The sequence below is a fragment of the Salminus brasiliensis genome, chromosome 21, assembly GCF_030463535.1.
Source record: "Salminus brasiliensis chromosome 21, fSalBra1.hap2, whole genome shotgun sequence".
NCBI lineage: Eukaryota > Metazoa > Chordata > Actinopteri > Characiformes > Bryconidae > Salminus > Salminus brasiliensis.
Genome location: NC_132898.1, coordinates 23,825,101 through 23,838,069, shown reverse-complemented (window position 1 = coordinate 23,838,069; position 12,969 = coordinate 23,825,101). Strand labels below are relative to the sequence as shown.

The 12,969-nt window shown below is 45.4% G+C and overlaps 1 protein-coding gene across 6 annotated transcripts in view; it reads right to left on the bottom strand.

Annotated features, from left to right (window-relative positions):
* erc2 (ELKS/RAB6-interacting/CAST family member 2) overlaps positions 1–11,617 on the bottom strand; it is a 66,817-nt gene extending 55,200 nt beyond the window's left edge. For all 6 annotated transcript variants that reach the window (XM_072665558.1, XM_072665559.1, XM_072665561.1 and 3 more), the window contains exon 1: positions 11,533–11,617. The gene's annotated coding sequence lies outside the window, so the exon portion shown is untranslated. The remainder of the gene's footprint in view (positions 1–11,532) is intronic.
* Positions 11,618–12,969: the final 1,352 nt, after the last annotated feature.

The window sequence follows — 12,969 nt, the reverse complement described above, 5'->3', positions numbered from 1 at the left end:
AAGAGAAGAGAAGAGAAGAGAAGAGAAGAGAAGAGAAGAGAAGAGAGGAGATGAGAAGAGAATAGAAGAGAAGAAAAGAGAAGACAAGAGAAGAGAAGATGAGAGGAGGGGAGAGAAGAAGAGAAGATAAGAGAGGAGAGGAGAAAAGAAGAGAAGAGAGGAGAAGGGAGGAGAAGAGAAGAGAAGAGAGGCGAAGAAAAGAGAAGAGAAGAGAAGAGAGGAGAGGAGGAGAGGAGAGGAGAGGAGAAGAGAAGAGAAGAGAAGAGAGGAGAAGATAAGAGAAGAGAAGAAAAGAGAAGAGAAAAGAGGAGAAGAGAAGAGAGGAGAAGAGAAGAGAGGAAAAAAAAGAGAAGAGAAGAGAGGAGAAGAAAAGAGAAGAGAAAAGAGGAGAAGAGAAGAGAGGAAAAGAGAAGAGAGGAGAAAAAAGAGAAGAGAAGAGAACAGAACAGAAGAGAAGAGAAGAGAGGAGAAGAGAAGAGAGGAGACGAGAGGAGACGAGAGGAGAAGAGAAGAGAAGAGAAGAGAAGAGAAGACAGGAGAAGAGAAGAGTGGAGAAGAGAAGAAAAGAAAAGAGATGAGAAGAAGAGAGGAGAAGAAAAGAAAAGAGTAGAGAAGAGAAGAGAGGAGAAGAGAAGAGAAGAGAGGAGAAGAAAAGAGAGAAGAGAGGAGAAGAGAAGAGTGGAGAAGAGAAGAAAAGAAAAGAGATGAGAAGAAGAGAAGGGAAGAAAAGAAAAGAAAAGAGAAGAGAAGAGAAGAGAAGAGAGGAGAAGAGAAGAGAAGAGAGGAGAGGAGAAGAGTGGAGAAGAGAAGAAAAGAAAAGAGTAGAGAAGAGAAGAGAGGAGAAGAAAAGAGTGGAGAAGAGAAGAGAGGAGATGAGAGGAGAAGAGAAGAGAGGAGATGAGAAGAGAAGAGAAGAGAGGAGATGAGAAGAGAAGAGAAGAGAAGAGAAGAGAAGAGAAGAGAAGAGAAGAGAAGAGAAGACAAGAGAAGAGAAGCTGAGAGGAAGGGAGAGAAGAAGAGAAGATAAGAGAGGAGAGGAGAAAAGAAGAGAAGAGAGGAGAGGAGAGGAGAGGAGAGGAGAAGAGAAGAGAAGAGAGGAGAGGAGAAGAGAAGAGAAGAGAAGAAAAGCAGAAGCAGAAACAAAAAGGAATATGAATTAAAGTGAAGAGGAGAAAAAGGAGGAGAAAACAACCCTGCAGTGTTCAGAAGGTTGCTGGTTCGATTCCTGTAGTGTTGTTTTTGGCCTATGGCTAAAGAAACTGCCCACACAGCTTTAGGGCAGTAGTGTACTTTACCTCAGTACAAAACACACCACAGGGCCGCAGTGTGACAAATCGCAGTATTGGAGAGGAAATTATGTGGATAAATAGGACACACACACACTTTGTACTGTGTGTGTAAGTGTGTGTAAGCGTTTGGACACGGTTGTGTTTCATGCGGAGAAGGTGAGTCACAAGCTGCAGGGGCAGTGAGCTTTGGCAAGGAGTCACACACACACACACACACACTTATGAACAATACCTGACACTGCTCTATCACCACTGACCTACTTGATAGTGAGAAAACACACACACACACACACACACACACACACACACACCTGATATTTAAAGGAGCAGTTCAGTAAAATACCAAAATATCATGACTGTTCATTAAACAAACTGCAGCTGATCAGTCAAACATGTTTTCTAGCTGACATGTGCTTCTTTAGTTTACAACAGAAGATGCTAAGCTAACAATGCTAACAAATACTGGACTTAGACTGTCACCGATCACATAAATCATCATTCGCTGAAAATACAATCAGTAAATGTATGTGTTTTAGAACACGGCGTGACTCTAGACCCCTTTTGCACCTGGTCACTGGTGTTCTGGGTATCAGGATTAGGATCTGGATTAGGCCAAACCACAAAAAACACAAGTGTAAACACATTCAATCCACTTCAGGACGTGATCCGGGACGCATTTGAGCCACATGTCATAGCAGTGTAAACGCACCTGTCTCTCCAACATACATTCACCAACCAAAGCTCCACCCAGTACAGCCAAAACACCAGTAATAATTGCCACGCAATGAGCTAATTTGCATATTCCATCCCTCACAGCAATTGAATTTCAGTCTTTTGAGCGACACGTTATAGCAGTGTATACGCACCTGTCTCTCGCAAACACATTCACCAACCAAAGCTCCACCCAGTATAACCAAAACACCAGTAATAATTGCCACGCAATGAGCTAATTTGCATATTCCGTCCCGCGCAGCAATCAGATTTCAGTCTGACTAAGCAGAGAGGCATTTGGCGAATGAATTGACCAGGTGTAGTGACCAAGTGTCTTACTTTAGTCATCATCTTCCCCACAGAGCTGAACGGAGCCCCAGATGTAGCTCAAATATGTAAATCAGGTCTATCCACACAGTTTTGCTCCTTTGTGCAAAGTGCTTGATCGATCTTTAAGCCAATCAATAAAACAAACATTGGCCTGTTTTTATCAAGGTGAGGTTGGTGACAGTCTAAGTACAGTGTTCATTAGCAATGTTAGCCTAGCATCTCCTGTTGCAAACTTAAGATGCACACCAGTTCTCCTTGTCTCCCTTTCAGACTCCTCGCTCTCTCGCTTTCTGTCTACTCTCTCTCCGGCCCCTCTCTCTCTTATGTCTCTCTATCCTGTCACTCTCTCTATGTCTCTCCCCCTCATTGTTAGGTTTCTCTCTCTTGTCCGTCCCCCAACCACCCCACATCCCACCCCACCCCATTCCGGTGTGTGCTGTCAGAGATGTGTGCCGCTCGCTGTTGGTAATAATAAAGAGCGCGGTGATGACGCCGCCGCCATGGAGCGGGTTGCCATGGCAACTACCACCGAGCCGGTGTAGAAAGAATAGCGCACCTGTTTTTTCGCTGCTGTGACCAAGCAACTCTGTGTGTGTGTGTGTGTGTGAGAGAGAGAGTGACTTTTAAAGAAGACAGAAAAATGTGTGTTTGTGCTGCGGAGCTGCAGATGGCCGGGTCATCTGGGCTACATGGACATCCAAGAGACAGGGAGGACACTTCCTGTCCTCAGTCTGTGTGTGTGTGTGTGTGTGTGTTTGTGCAAAAAGTGAACTGGCCTGAGTGAATTTGTGCACATGTCCAACCTAGAGAGGAGACATCCTGACCTTCCTCTGTGTGTGTGTGTGTGTGTGTGTGTGGTGCTGAATATGGCCCTGCTATGTTACGGATGGAATTTCCTCCCCAACACAGTCATTCCCAGTACTTGCCACTATCTAGAACCCCCCTATCACATCATGATACCAGCCAATACGGTCTTCCTCCAAAACATATGAAGCTCCACCACATCTTCTCAAAAGGCAACAACACTGGAGCTTAACATGTGTGAGTGATGGGGGGAGAGGGTGGACCACCCTACCCACCTAGAGAGAGAAAGGACAGTTATGCTCTCTGGAACTCTAACTTACGGATGGCTGTGGCATCACCGGGGATCAAGTACAAGTGGATGTTTGTGAGGCTTTCCATATCCATGGTCCTACAAGTGGGGTAAGGGAATACAAAATGTCCAAATGTTTGTGGACACCCCTTCTAATGAATGCATTTAGCTAATTTAAGTAGCACCCACTGATGCAGATGTGCAAATGCACTCATCACATAGCTTGTCTAGTCCCTGCAGAGAAGTACTGCCAATATAATAGGACATGAACGTATTGGCACCTTGCCTAATGCCAGGCGTGGACTAGAGGTGCTCCATCCGATACTTTTGGAATAGCTGGGAAGTTGGGGATGGTGGGGTGGCGATAACCCAACATCCTGACCTCACTAACAGAGCGGTTTGTTTGTGGTGAGAACTGATGCCATCTCTGTCGTGGCTCCATGTTAAACTGCACAGAAGTACGCACTACTCCAGAGCGCAGGACCTTCTTCCTGTTTTTACTTTGCTGCTCCCGCCCCAGACAGGTCTGACCAATCAGCGGAGAGAACGCTCTCATATGGTTTGTTGTGGCGTGTTTTGGTGCACCTGGTTTATGATGCTGCTGCAGTGTGACGGTGAAGGCTGGTAGAGCTTGGTGAACTCTTGGTGGAAGGTCCTGCTGCCCGTAGCATTAATGTCCACAAGTGAGTTTAGAGTCATGGATTTCCTGCTGTTTTCTGAGCTCAGTGTGGAGAGCGCTGTGTGTGGAGATGGAGTGCAACGCTACAGGTGCAGCAGATAAACGCTGCAGTTCTGCTTTAAGAGACCGGAATCAGCCTCTCTCACCTGCCCGCGCAGGCGAGCAAAGCCGGCCCGATCACCCTCATTACTGCTGTAATGAACGAGCGCACATTCATCTCCATCCTGAACAGCTCCATCGAGCCTCAGGAGACTCTCCCTCTTTCTCTCTCTCCATCACTCCATCTCACTGTCTCTCCCTTCCTGCCTTTCTCCCCAACCTGAAGAGCTCCATCAAACCTCAGGAGACTTTTTCACTCTCTCTCTCTCTCTCTCTCTCTTTCTCGTTCTGTCACTCCCTTTCTCTCTCTATCCTGAACAGCTCCATCAAACCTCTGGAGACCAGCACCATCCACTCATGTACCCCATCCCCCCTCTCTCTTTCCCTCCCTCTCTCTCCATTACCCCTCGTATCTCCTGCCATCTCTCTGTATTACTCCTTTCTCACTTCCTCTCTCTTTCTCCCCTCCCTCTCCCTTCCTCTCCATTTCTCTCTCTCTCTCCTTACATTACTCCTTGTTTCTCCCTCTGCATTACTTCTTCTCTGTCTTCCTCTCCATTACTCCTTCTCTCTCTCTCTCTCTCTCTGTCTCTCTCTCTCTCCTCTGCATTACTCCTTCTCTCTCTCTCCTCTCCATTACTCCTTCTCTCTCTCTCTCTCTGTCTCTCTCTCTCTCTCCTCTCCATTACTCCTTCTCTCTCTCTCTCTCTCTGTCTCTCTCTCTCTCCTCTGCATTACTCCTTCTCTCTCTCTCCTCTCCATTACTCCTTCTCTCTCTCTCTCTCTGTCTCTCTCTCTCTCTCCTCTCCATTACTCCTTCTCTCTCTCTCTCTCTCTGTCTCTCTCTCTCTCCTCTGCATTACTCCTTCTCTCTCTCTCTCTGTCTCTCTCTCTCTCCTCTGCATTACTCCTTCTCTCTCTCTCCTCTCCATTACTCCTTCTCTCTCTCTCTCTGTCTCTCTCTCTCTCTCCTCTCCATTACTCCTTCTCTCTCTCTCTCTCTCTCTCTCTCTCTCTCCTCTCCATTACTCCTTTTCTCTCTCTCTCTCCTCTACATTACTCCTTCTCTCTCTCTCTGCATTACTCCTCTCTCTCTCTCCCTCTGCATTACTCCTCTCTCTCTCTCTTCCTCTACATTACTCCTTCTCTCCCTCTACATTACTCATCTCTCACCCTCTGCATTACTCCTCTCTCCCTCCCTCTGCATTACTCCTTCTCTTTTTCTCCCTCTGCATTACTCCTTCTCTCTCTCTCCTCTCCATTACTCCTTCTCTCTCTCTCTCTCTCTCTCTGTCTCTCTCTCTCTCTCTCCTCTCCATCACTCATTCTCTCTCTCTCTCTCTCTCTCTCCTCTCCATTACTCCTTTTCTCTCTCTCTCTCTCCTCTACATTACTCCTTCTCTCTCTCTCTCTCTGCATTACTCCTCTCTCTCTCTCCCTCTGCATTACTCCTCTCTCTCTCTCTCCCTCTGCATTACTCCTCTCTCTCTCTTCCTCTACATTACTCCTTCTCTCCCTCTCCCTCTACATTACTCCTCTCCCTCCCTCTGCATAACTCCTTCTCTTTTTCTCCCTCTGCATTACTCCTTCTTTATCTCCTCTGCATTACTCCTTCTCTCTCTCTCCCTCTACATTACTCCTTCTCTTTTTCTCCCTCTGCATTACTCCTTCTCTCTCTCTCCCTCTACATTACTCCTTCTCTTTTTCTCCCTCTGCATTACTCCTTCTCTCTCTCTCCCTCTACATTACTCCTTCTCTTTTTCTCCCTCTGCATTACTCCTTCTCTCTCTCTCCCTCTACATTACTCCTCTCTCCCTTCCTCTGTATTACTCCTTCTTTATCTCCTCTGCATTACTCCTCTCTCTCTCCCTCTACATTACTCCTTCTCTCTCTCTCCCTCTACATTACTCCTTCTCTCTCTCCCTCTACATTACTCCTTCTCTCTCTCTCCCTCTACATTACTCCTTCTCTCTCTCTCTTTCCCTCTGCATTACTCCTTCTCTCTCTCTCTCTCCCTCTGCATTACTTCTTCTCTCTCTCTCCCTCTGCATTACTCCTTCTCTCTCTCTCCCTCTGCATTACTCCTTCTCTCTCTCTCTCCCTCTGCATTACTCCTCTCTCTCTCTCCCTCTGCATTAATCCTTCTCTCTCTCTCCTTCTACATTACTCCTACTCTCTCTCTCCCTCTGCATTACTCCTTCTCTCTCTCTCCCTCTGCATTACTCCTTCTCTCTCTCTCCTTCTACATTACTCCTACTCTCTCTCTCCCTCTGCATTACTCCTTCTCTCTCTCTCCCTCTGCATTACTCCTTCTCTCTCTCTCCCTCTGCATTACTCCTACTCTCTCTCTCCCTCTACATTACTCCTTCTCTCTCTCTCTCTCTCCCTCTACATTACTCTTACTCTCTCTCTCTCTCTCTCTCTCTCTCCCTCTGCATTACTCCTTCTCTCTCTCTCCCTCTGCATTACTCCTCTCTCTCTCTCCCTCTGCATTACTCCTTCTTTATCTCCTCTGCATTACTCCTCTCTCTCTCTTCCTCTACATTACTTCTTCTATCCCTCTCCCTCTACATTACTCCTCTCTCTCTCCCTCTGCATTACTCCTTCTCTCTCTCTCCCTCTGCATTACTCCTTCTCTCTCTCTCCCTCTGCATTACTCCTACTCTCTCTCCCTCTACATTACTCCTTCTCTCTCTCCACTGCATTAATCCTTTTCTCTCTCTCCTTCTACATTACTCCTACTCTCTCTCTCTCTCCCTCTACATTACTCCTACTCTCTCTCTCTCTCCCTCTACATTACTCCTACTCTCTCTCTCTCTCTGCATTACTCCTTCTCTCTCTCTCCTTTGCATTACTCCTTCTCTCTCTCTCCCTCTGCATTACTCCTCTCTCTCTCCCTCTGCATTACTCCTTCTCTCTCTCTCTCTCCCTCTGCATTACTCCTTCTCTCTCTCTCCCTCTGCATTACTCCTTCTCTCTCTCTCCCTCTGCATTACTCCTTCTCTCTCTCCCTCTGCATTACTCCTTCTCTCTCTCTCTCCCTCTGCATTACTCCTTCTCTCTCTCTCCCTCTGCATTACTCCTTCTCTCTCTCCCTCTGCATTACTCCTTCTCTCTCTTTCTCCCTTTACATTACTCCTACTCTCTCTCTCTCCCTCTGCATTACTCCTTCTCTCTCTCTCTCTCCCTCTGCATTACTCCTTCTCTCTCTCTCCCTCTGCATTACTCCTTCTCTCTCTCTCCCTCTGCATTACTCCTTCTCTCTCTCCCTCTGCATTACTCCTTCTCTCTCTCTCTCCCTCTGCATTACTCCTTCTCTCCTTCTCTCTCCATTACTCCTACTCTCTCTCTCCCTCTACATTACTCATACTCTCTCTCTCTCCCTCTGCATTACTACTTCTCTCTCTCTCTCCCTCTGCATTCCTCCTTCTCTCTCTCTCCCTCTGCATTACTCCTTCTCTCTTTCTCTCTGCATTACTCCTTCTCTCTCTCTCCCTCTGCATTACTCCTCTCTCTCTCCCTCTGCATTACTTTCTCTCTCTCTCCCTCTGCATTACTCCTCTCTCTCTCCCTCTGCATTACTTTCTCTCTCTCTCCCTCTGCATTACTCCTTCTCTCCTTCTCTCTGCATTACTCCTTCTCTCTCTCTCTCCCTCTGCATTACTCCTCTCTCTCTCCCTCTGCATTACTTTCTCTCTCTCTCCCTCTGCATTACTCCTTCTCTCTCTCTCTCCCTCTGCATTACTCCTTCTCTCTGCATTACTCCTTCTCTCTCTCTCTCCTCTGCATTACTCCTTCTCTCTCTCTCTCCTCTGCATTACTTCTTCTCTCTCTCCCTCCCTCTGCATTACTCCTCTCTCTCTCCCTCTGCATTACTTTCTCTCTCTCTCCCTCTGCATTACTCCTTCTCTCTCTCCCTCTGCATTACTTCTTCTCTCTCTCTCCCTCTGCATTACTCCTTCTCTCTCTCTCTCCCTCTGCGTTACTCTCTCTCTCTCTCCCTTCCCTCTCCCTTCCTCACCATTACTCCTCACTCTCTCTCCTCATTACTCCTTGTGTCTCTCTCTCCCTCTGCTTTACACCTTCTCTCCCTCTCCATTACTCTCTCTCTTTCTCTCTTTATTTCTCTCTCTCTCTCTCTCCCTCTCTCTCTCGGCAGACGTACACAGCTGTGTTTACCCATGCAAAGAAGGCAAATTACCCACAATTCACAGCACGGGTGAATACTACAACATGTTAAAGGGCCGGAAACCGAGCGGCTCATAAATCACACGCGGACGGGCGGCTTTCTAACGTGGATCCTGAAGCTCTGCTGATGGCTTCATCTCCCGCTCTGAGGATCAATCAGATCCACCACAGGAGAAGAGAGAGAGAGAGAGAGAGAGAGAGAGAGAGAGAGAGAGAGAGAGAGAGTCAGTTATAAACACATTTATTTTATCAGCTATAATTCTCCACTTCCATCAAGATGTTTCATCTGGGGTGTGAAACTGCTTTTAAACACACAGAGGGAGCTGATGGGCTGACATGGCAGCTGTTGATCATGTGCGCTGTGGTCAGTCGTGGTCGTGTCATTCTGCTCTGCACAGTTTAGCTTTTCTCTCTCTGTCTGAATAACAGCAGTCTGAGTGTTTTCCTCCTCTAACACTCGTGACTGGACTCCTCAGCTCCTTCCTGAGCCCTTCACGATGACCTCTGAGAATCTGTCTTTTTTAAAACTTAGAGCACTGGTGCAGCTATGGGGGGGTGATTTAATGAGATGGGTTGGTGGGTTGGGGAGGGGTTGCATGTTGGTTAATTTAATTACCACTATCATTACATTACATTATTATTTTTACGGTATTATGCAAAAATATTTACTTCTAAACTAATCTTGCTCCAGTTTTAGGTCCAGAAAGTAAAAATCCACCCCAGGATTTCATTCCAACTGCATGAGCAGCTCTTCTGCAGCTTAGTACGGCTGCCCCCACACTGTTCGCCTCTACGTTCTTTAAAATAGAGATGGACAATTCAGACCCAGAAAGTAAGAAAGTAAAATCCACCCCGGGAATTTGTTCCAACTGCATGAGCAGCTCTGCCACAGCTTACCTGCCCCTATATTCTTTAAAATATAGATGGAAAATTCCGGTCCACAAATTAAAAATCCGTCCCAAGATTTTTTCCAACTGCCTGGGCAGCTCTGCTACAGCACAAAAAGAGCAAAAGCTAACTCTCTACTCTCTACAAAAGCTACCATCTCTACTTCAAATAAAAAGGTGCTACAATTGGTTCTCTGTGCCATTCTATAGAAGAACCACCTTAAGCCATCTTTGTAAAAGTTCTTTACCAATTTAAAGGTTCATCATACTCACAGCTTATCTTCAAAAATGATGGCACCAAAAACTCATTCGGCTACGGCATCACTCAAAGAACCCCTTCTAGCACATCTGAATGGGGTAGGTGTAGGTGTGTGAGAGATCAGGTATGAGTGGTACCCTGCGATGGACCTGTACAGGTCCCGGATCCACCGCTGTCCTAACTAGGAAGAAGCGGATAAGAAGGTAGAGGGAATAATACTGCTCGTTTCTGTTTTACGGCTGAAATATTCATAATGACTAACCCTTGAATGTCAACCTTACAGGAGAAGGAAAAACCTTCTTAACTTTAAATGTAAAAAAAACCCTCAATGTCATTTTAGAGCATTTCTATTGGTCCATTCAGCATGAAATTGACAGGCGATGTAAAGAACAACTGCCAGATTAAAAGTATGTCAAATAAAAAACAAACATGCCAGAGATGCCAGCGATGCCATAGCCCACCGCATCCTTATCACCTCAAGCCCACCTGGACTGGACCAACCTGAATCTCACTCTTTAAGACACTGTAACAGTTGACAGACCTGAGAACAGGCAGATTTCTACATAGATTCTACAGATGCTTTGGAATTGACCAAAGCTGGCCTGGTCAGGCCATGAAGGTCTGTAAACATCTGCTGGATATAATTTTATCTACGAATAATAATTTTCCAACATAATCTGCCGTGTCCTTGCCATACGGTCAATCCAACTATACTATTCATATTGGGGGCTTTTTTCTGGAAGGTTGCTGGTTCAATCTCCTGGACCGACATTAAGGTGGGTGAAGTGGGAAGCGAAGGGACAGCGCTTTCTCCTCCGTCAACATTCACGACTGAGGAGCCCTTAAGGATGACCCTCGACCACCAATATCTCTCTGGGTGCTGTGGTATTCACTAGTGTGTATGTGTGTGTGTGTTTACTGCCACAGATTGGTTAAATGTGAAGTTAATATAATAAAGTGTGATCTTAATCTTAACATAAAAGCTCAAAAAGCACTTATCACAGGATCCAGTGGGCGGGCGCTGGAGAATCTGCCCATTGACCTCTATTATAAGCTCATTTTGAGTCAATGTGTTTCCTGCTCCTTTCCAAAAAACTGCACTCTGTGCTAAACGTCTGTTTGTTACGGACACCCCAAACAGGCATGACATTGAGCAAGGCTGGGGTGTTCCTTTAAAGCAAATCCTTCACATGTAACATGGCAGCTCACAGCCCCCCACGCTGCTGTAGGCCCCCGGCAGCCACATCATTACAGCTGAAGGCGTTGTCTGGGGGGTTATAGCATGTAATGTGCACTGCCATGTTCACTACATGGTATTAAACATACATATACACACACACACACACACACACACACCTTTATGTGTTTGATGTTCAATAATGTAGGAAAGCACACAAAGCCATACACCACCACCACCACCTCCTCCATCACGACCACTTCCATCACGACCACTGCTGACTGAATGGCTCGCGGGGACGTCAATCATGCCCCCTTTTTTGTTAGCACGCGGTTGACCACTAGGATGGATGAAGGAGTCGCGAGAAGCGATCAGCACCGTTCTTTACGTCTTAATTTGCGAAACGATACGATTTAATAAGCAAAATAACGTCACCTGATGATGCTCACGATGGAGCAACAGATCCAGCACTAGGCTTGGGTGATGGGCGAATCGGTTCCTAGGCAGTTGTATCATATGAACGAGGAGGTGTTTAAACATCAGGGCCAATCCAAATGTCCAAATGCATGCACGAGCTATGTATGTATATATACATTATATACATTATATATACATTATATATATATATATATATATATATATATATATATATATATATATATATATATACTCACACACACTATGCCAAGCGTCGAGTGCAATGCATGTGCCAACGCATTGCCATCCGTTTTCACGGTTCCCCCTCCTCACCCCCCGCCCCCGTCTCTTTCATGCCCCCTGTTCACCTGTTTATTCGGTTTTCTTCTGAAATGGTTCTTACCTGGTTCTTATCCCCGCGTCTCCTCGCCGTCCAGCTTCAGCTCCAGCTTCTGCTCCAGCTCCAGCAGCAGCATGGCGCGCTGTCATTGGGCTGAGAGCCCGGTACTCCACCAGGAGGAGAGCAATTAAAGGGCCAGAGCACCAAAAAAAACCCACTCACTGAATCACTGACTCGATTCTGACTCCGTGAATCGAACTAGGTGAGCTTGGATTGACCTGACTCGCCAGCACATATACTGGGCCATCAGGAACGATGCCCATTCTGAAGGGTCTAACCTTGAAGATTGGGTTCTCTAGTAGAAGATGGGTTCTTGAGTAAAGAAAACAGTGGTAACTGATAACTCAGAGAACCATGTGGTTCTCTGCCTGCACCATTCCAGTGTTTCTTTGAGTTGTCGTTGTTCTGTGTGCAGTCTAAAGCAGTACTGCATATGAGGTCCATTTGATTCCACTGATCTACATCTACAGAACCTTTACCTTTACTGAAGAACCCTTCAAGAAAAAAAGAATGCCTAATTGGTTCTTGGTACCATGGTTCTTCAGAAGAATATGTACACTATATGTCCACTACACTAAATAGGGGCCATGTGTAGTACTCAAAAATAATTGTTGTCACTATCCTATAAAAACCACTGCATCTACTAAAGAACCCTAGGAGAACACTATTCTATAGGTTTAGCGTTCTCTAGTGTATACAATTATTCTAAATACAGATTTTCTGATGTTTAATTGGTTCTCTTCTCTATGATGGAAAATCTCTGAAGATGATTATTTTGAGAAACCTTTCCATAATGGTTGTAGCCAGCACCAAAAAGGGTCAAAGGAACCGATTTATACTGATACTGACTAGGTTAATTATAGAAGTGTGCTTCTTCCTAGCTGAATACTCTTGTAATTTAATCCAGTTATATATAATGAATTTAATGAATCATTTTACTCATTCGTGGTTTTTCTTTTTTTCAATCGAGTCATTTAAAGGAATCGGTCGAGTTTCGATTCACTTGATTCACTGCTTACAGTGGCCATTCAGAAATACTGTGCAGGTTCATACTGTGCGTATGTCGTTTAAGGAGCAGCCACTCTGCCCATAGCATCACGACAAATCCCAGAGTTGATTCCGTCAGATATACTCAGGTTATTAAAGTGAATCGAGTGTTTTGATTCATTTGGAAATTCTGTGTGGACTGCTTTTGTGTTCTGCTAGTCGTTGCTTATCTAACAGCATTATAATTAACAATCCAGATTAATTTCTAATATCATGAATCACTTTACTGATTCGATTCTTTCCATTTCCATTTAAACCGATTGTTCGACTTTTGATACACTTGATTCTCCAGATGGTGATTCAGAAAGATTGTGCATATGTATGCTGCAGTTATGTTCATGTGTACATATTGGATCTGTGGACAAATATAGTATATAAATATTTAGAATATAT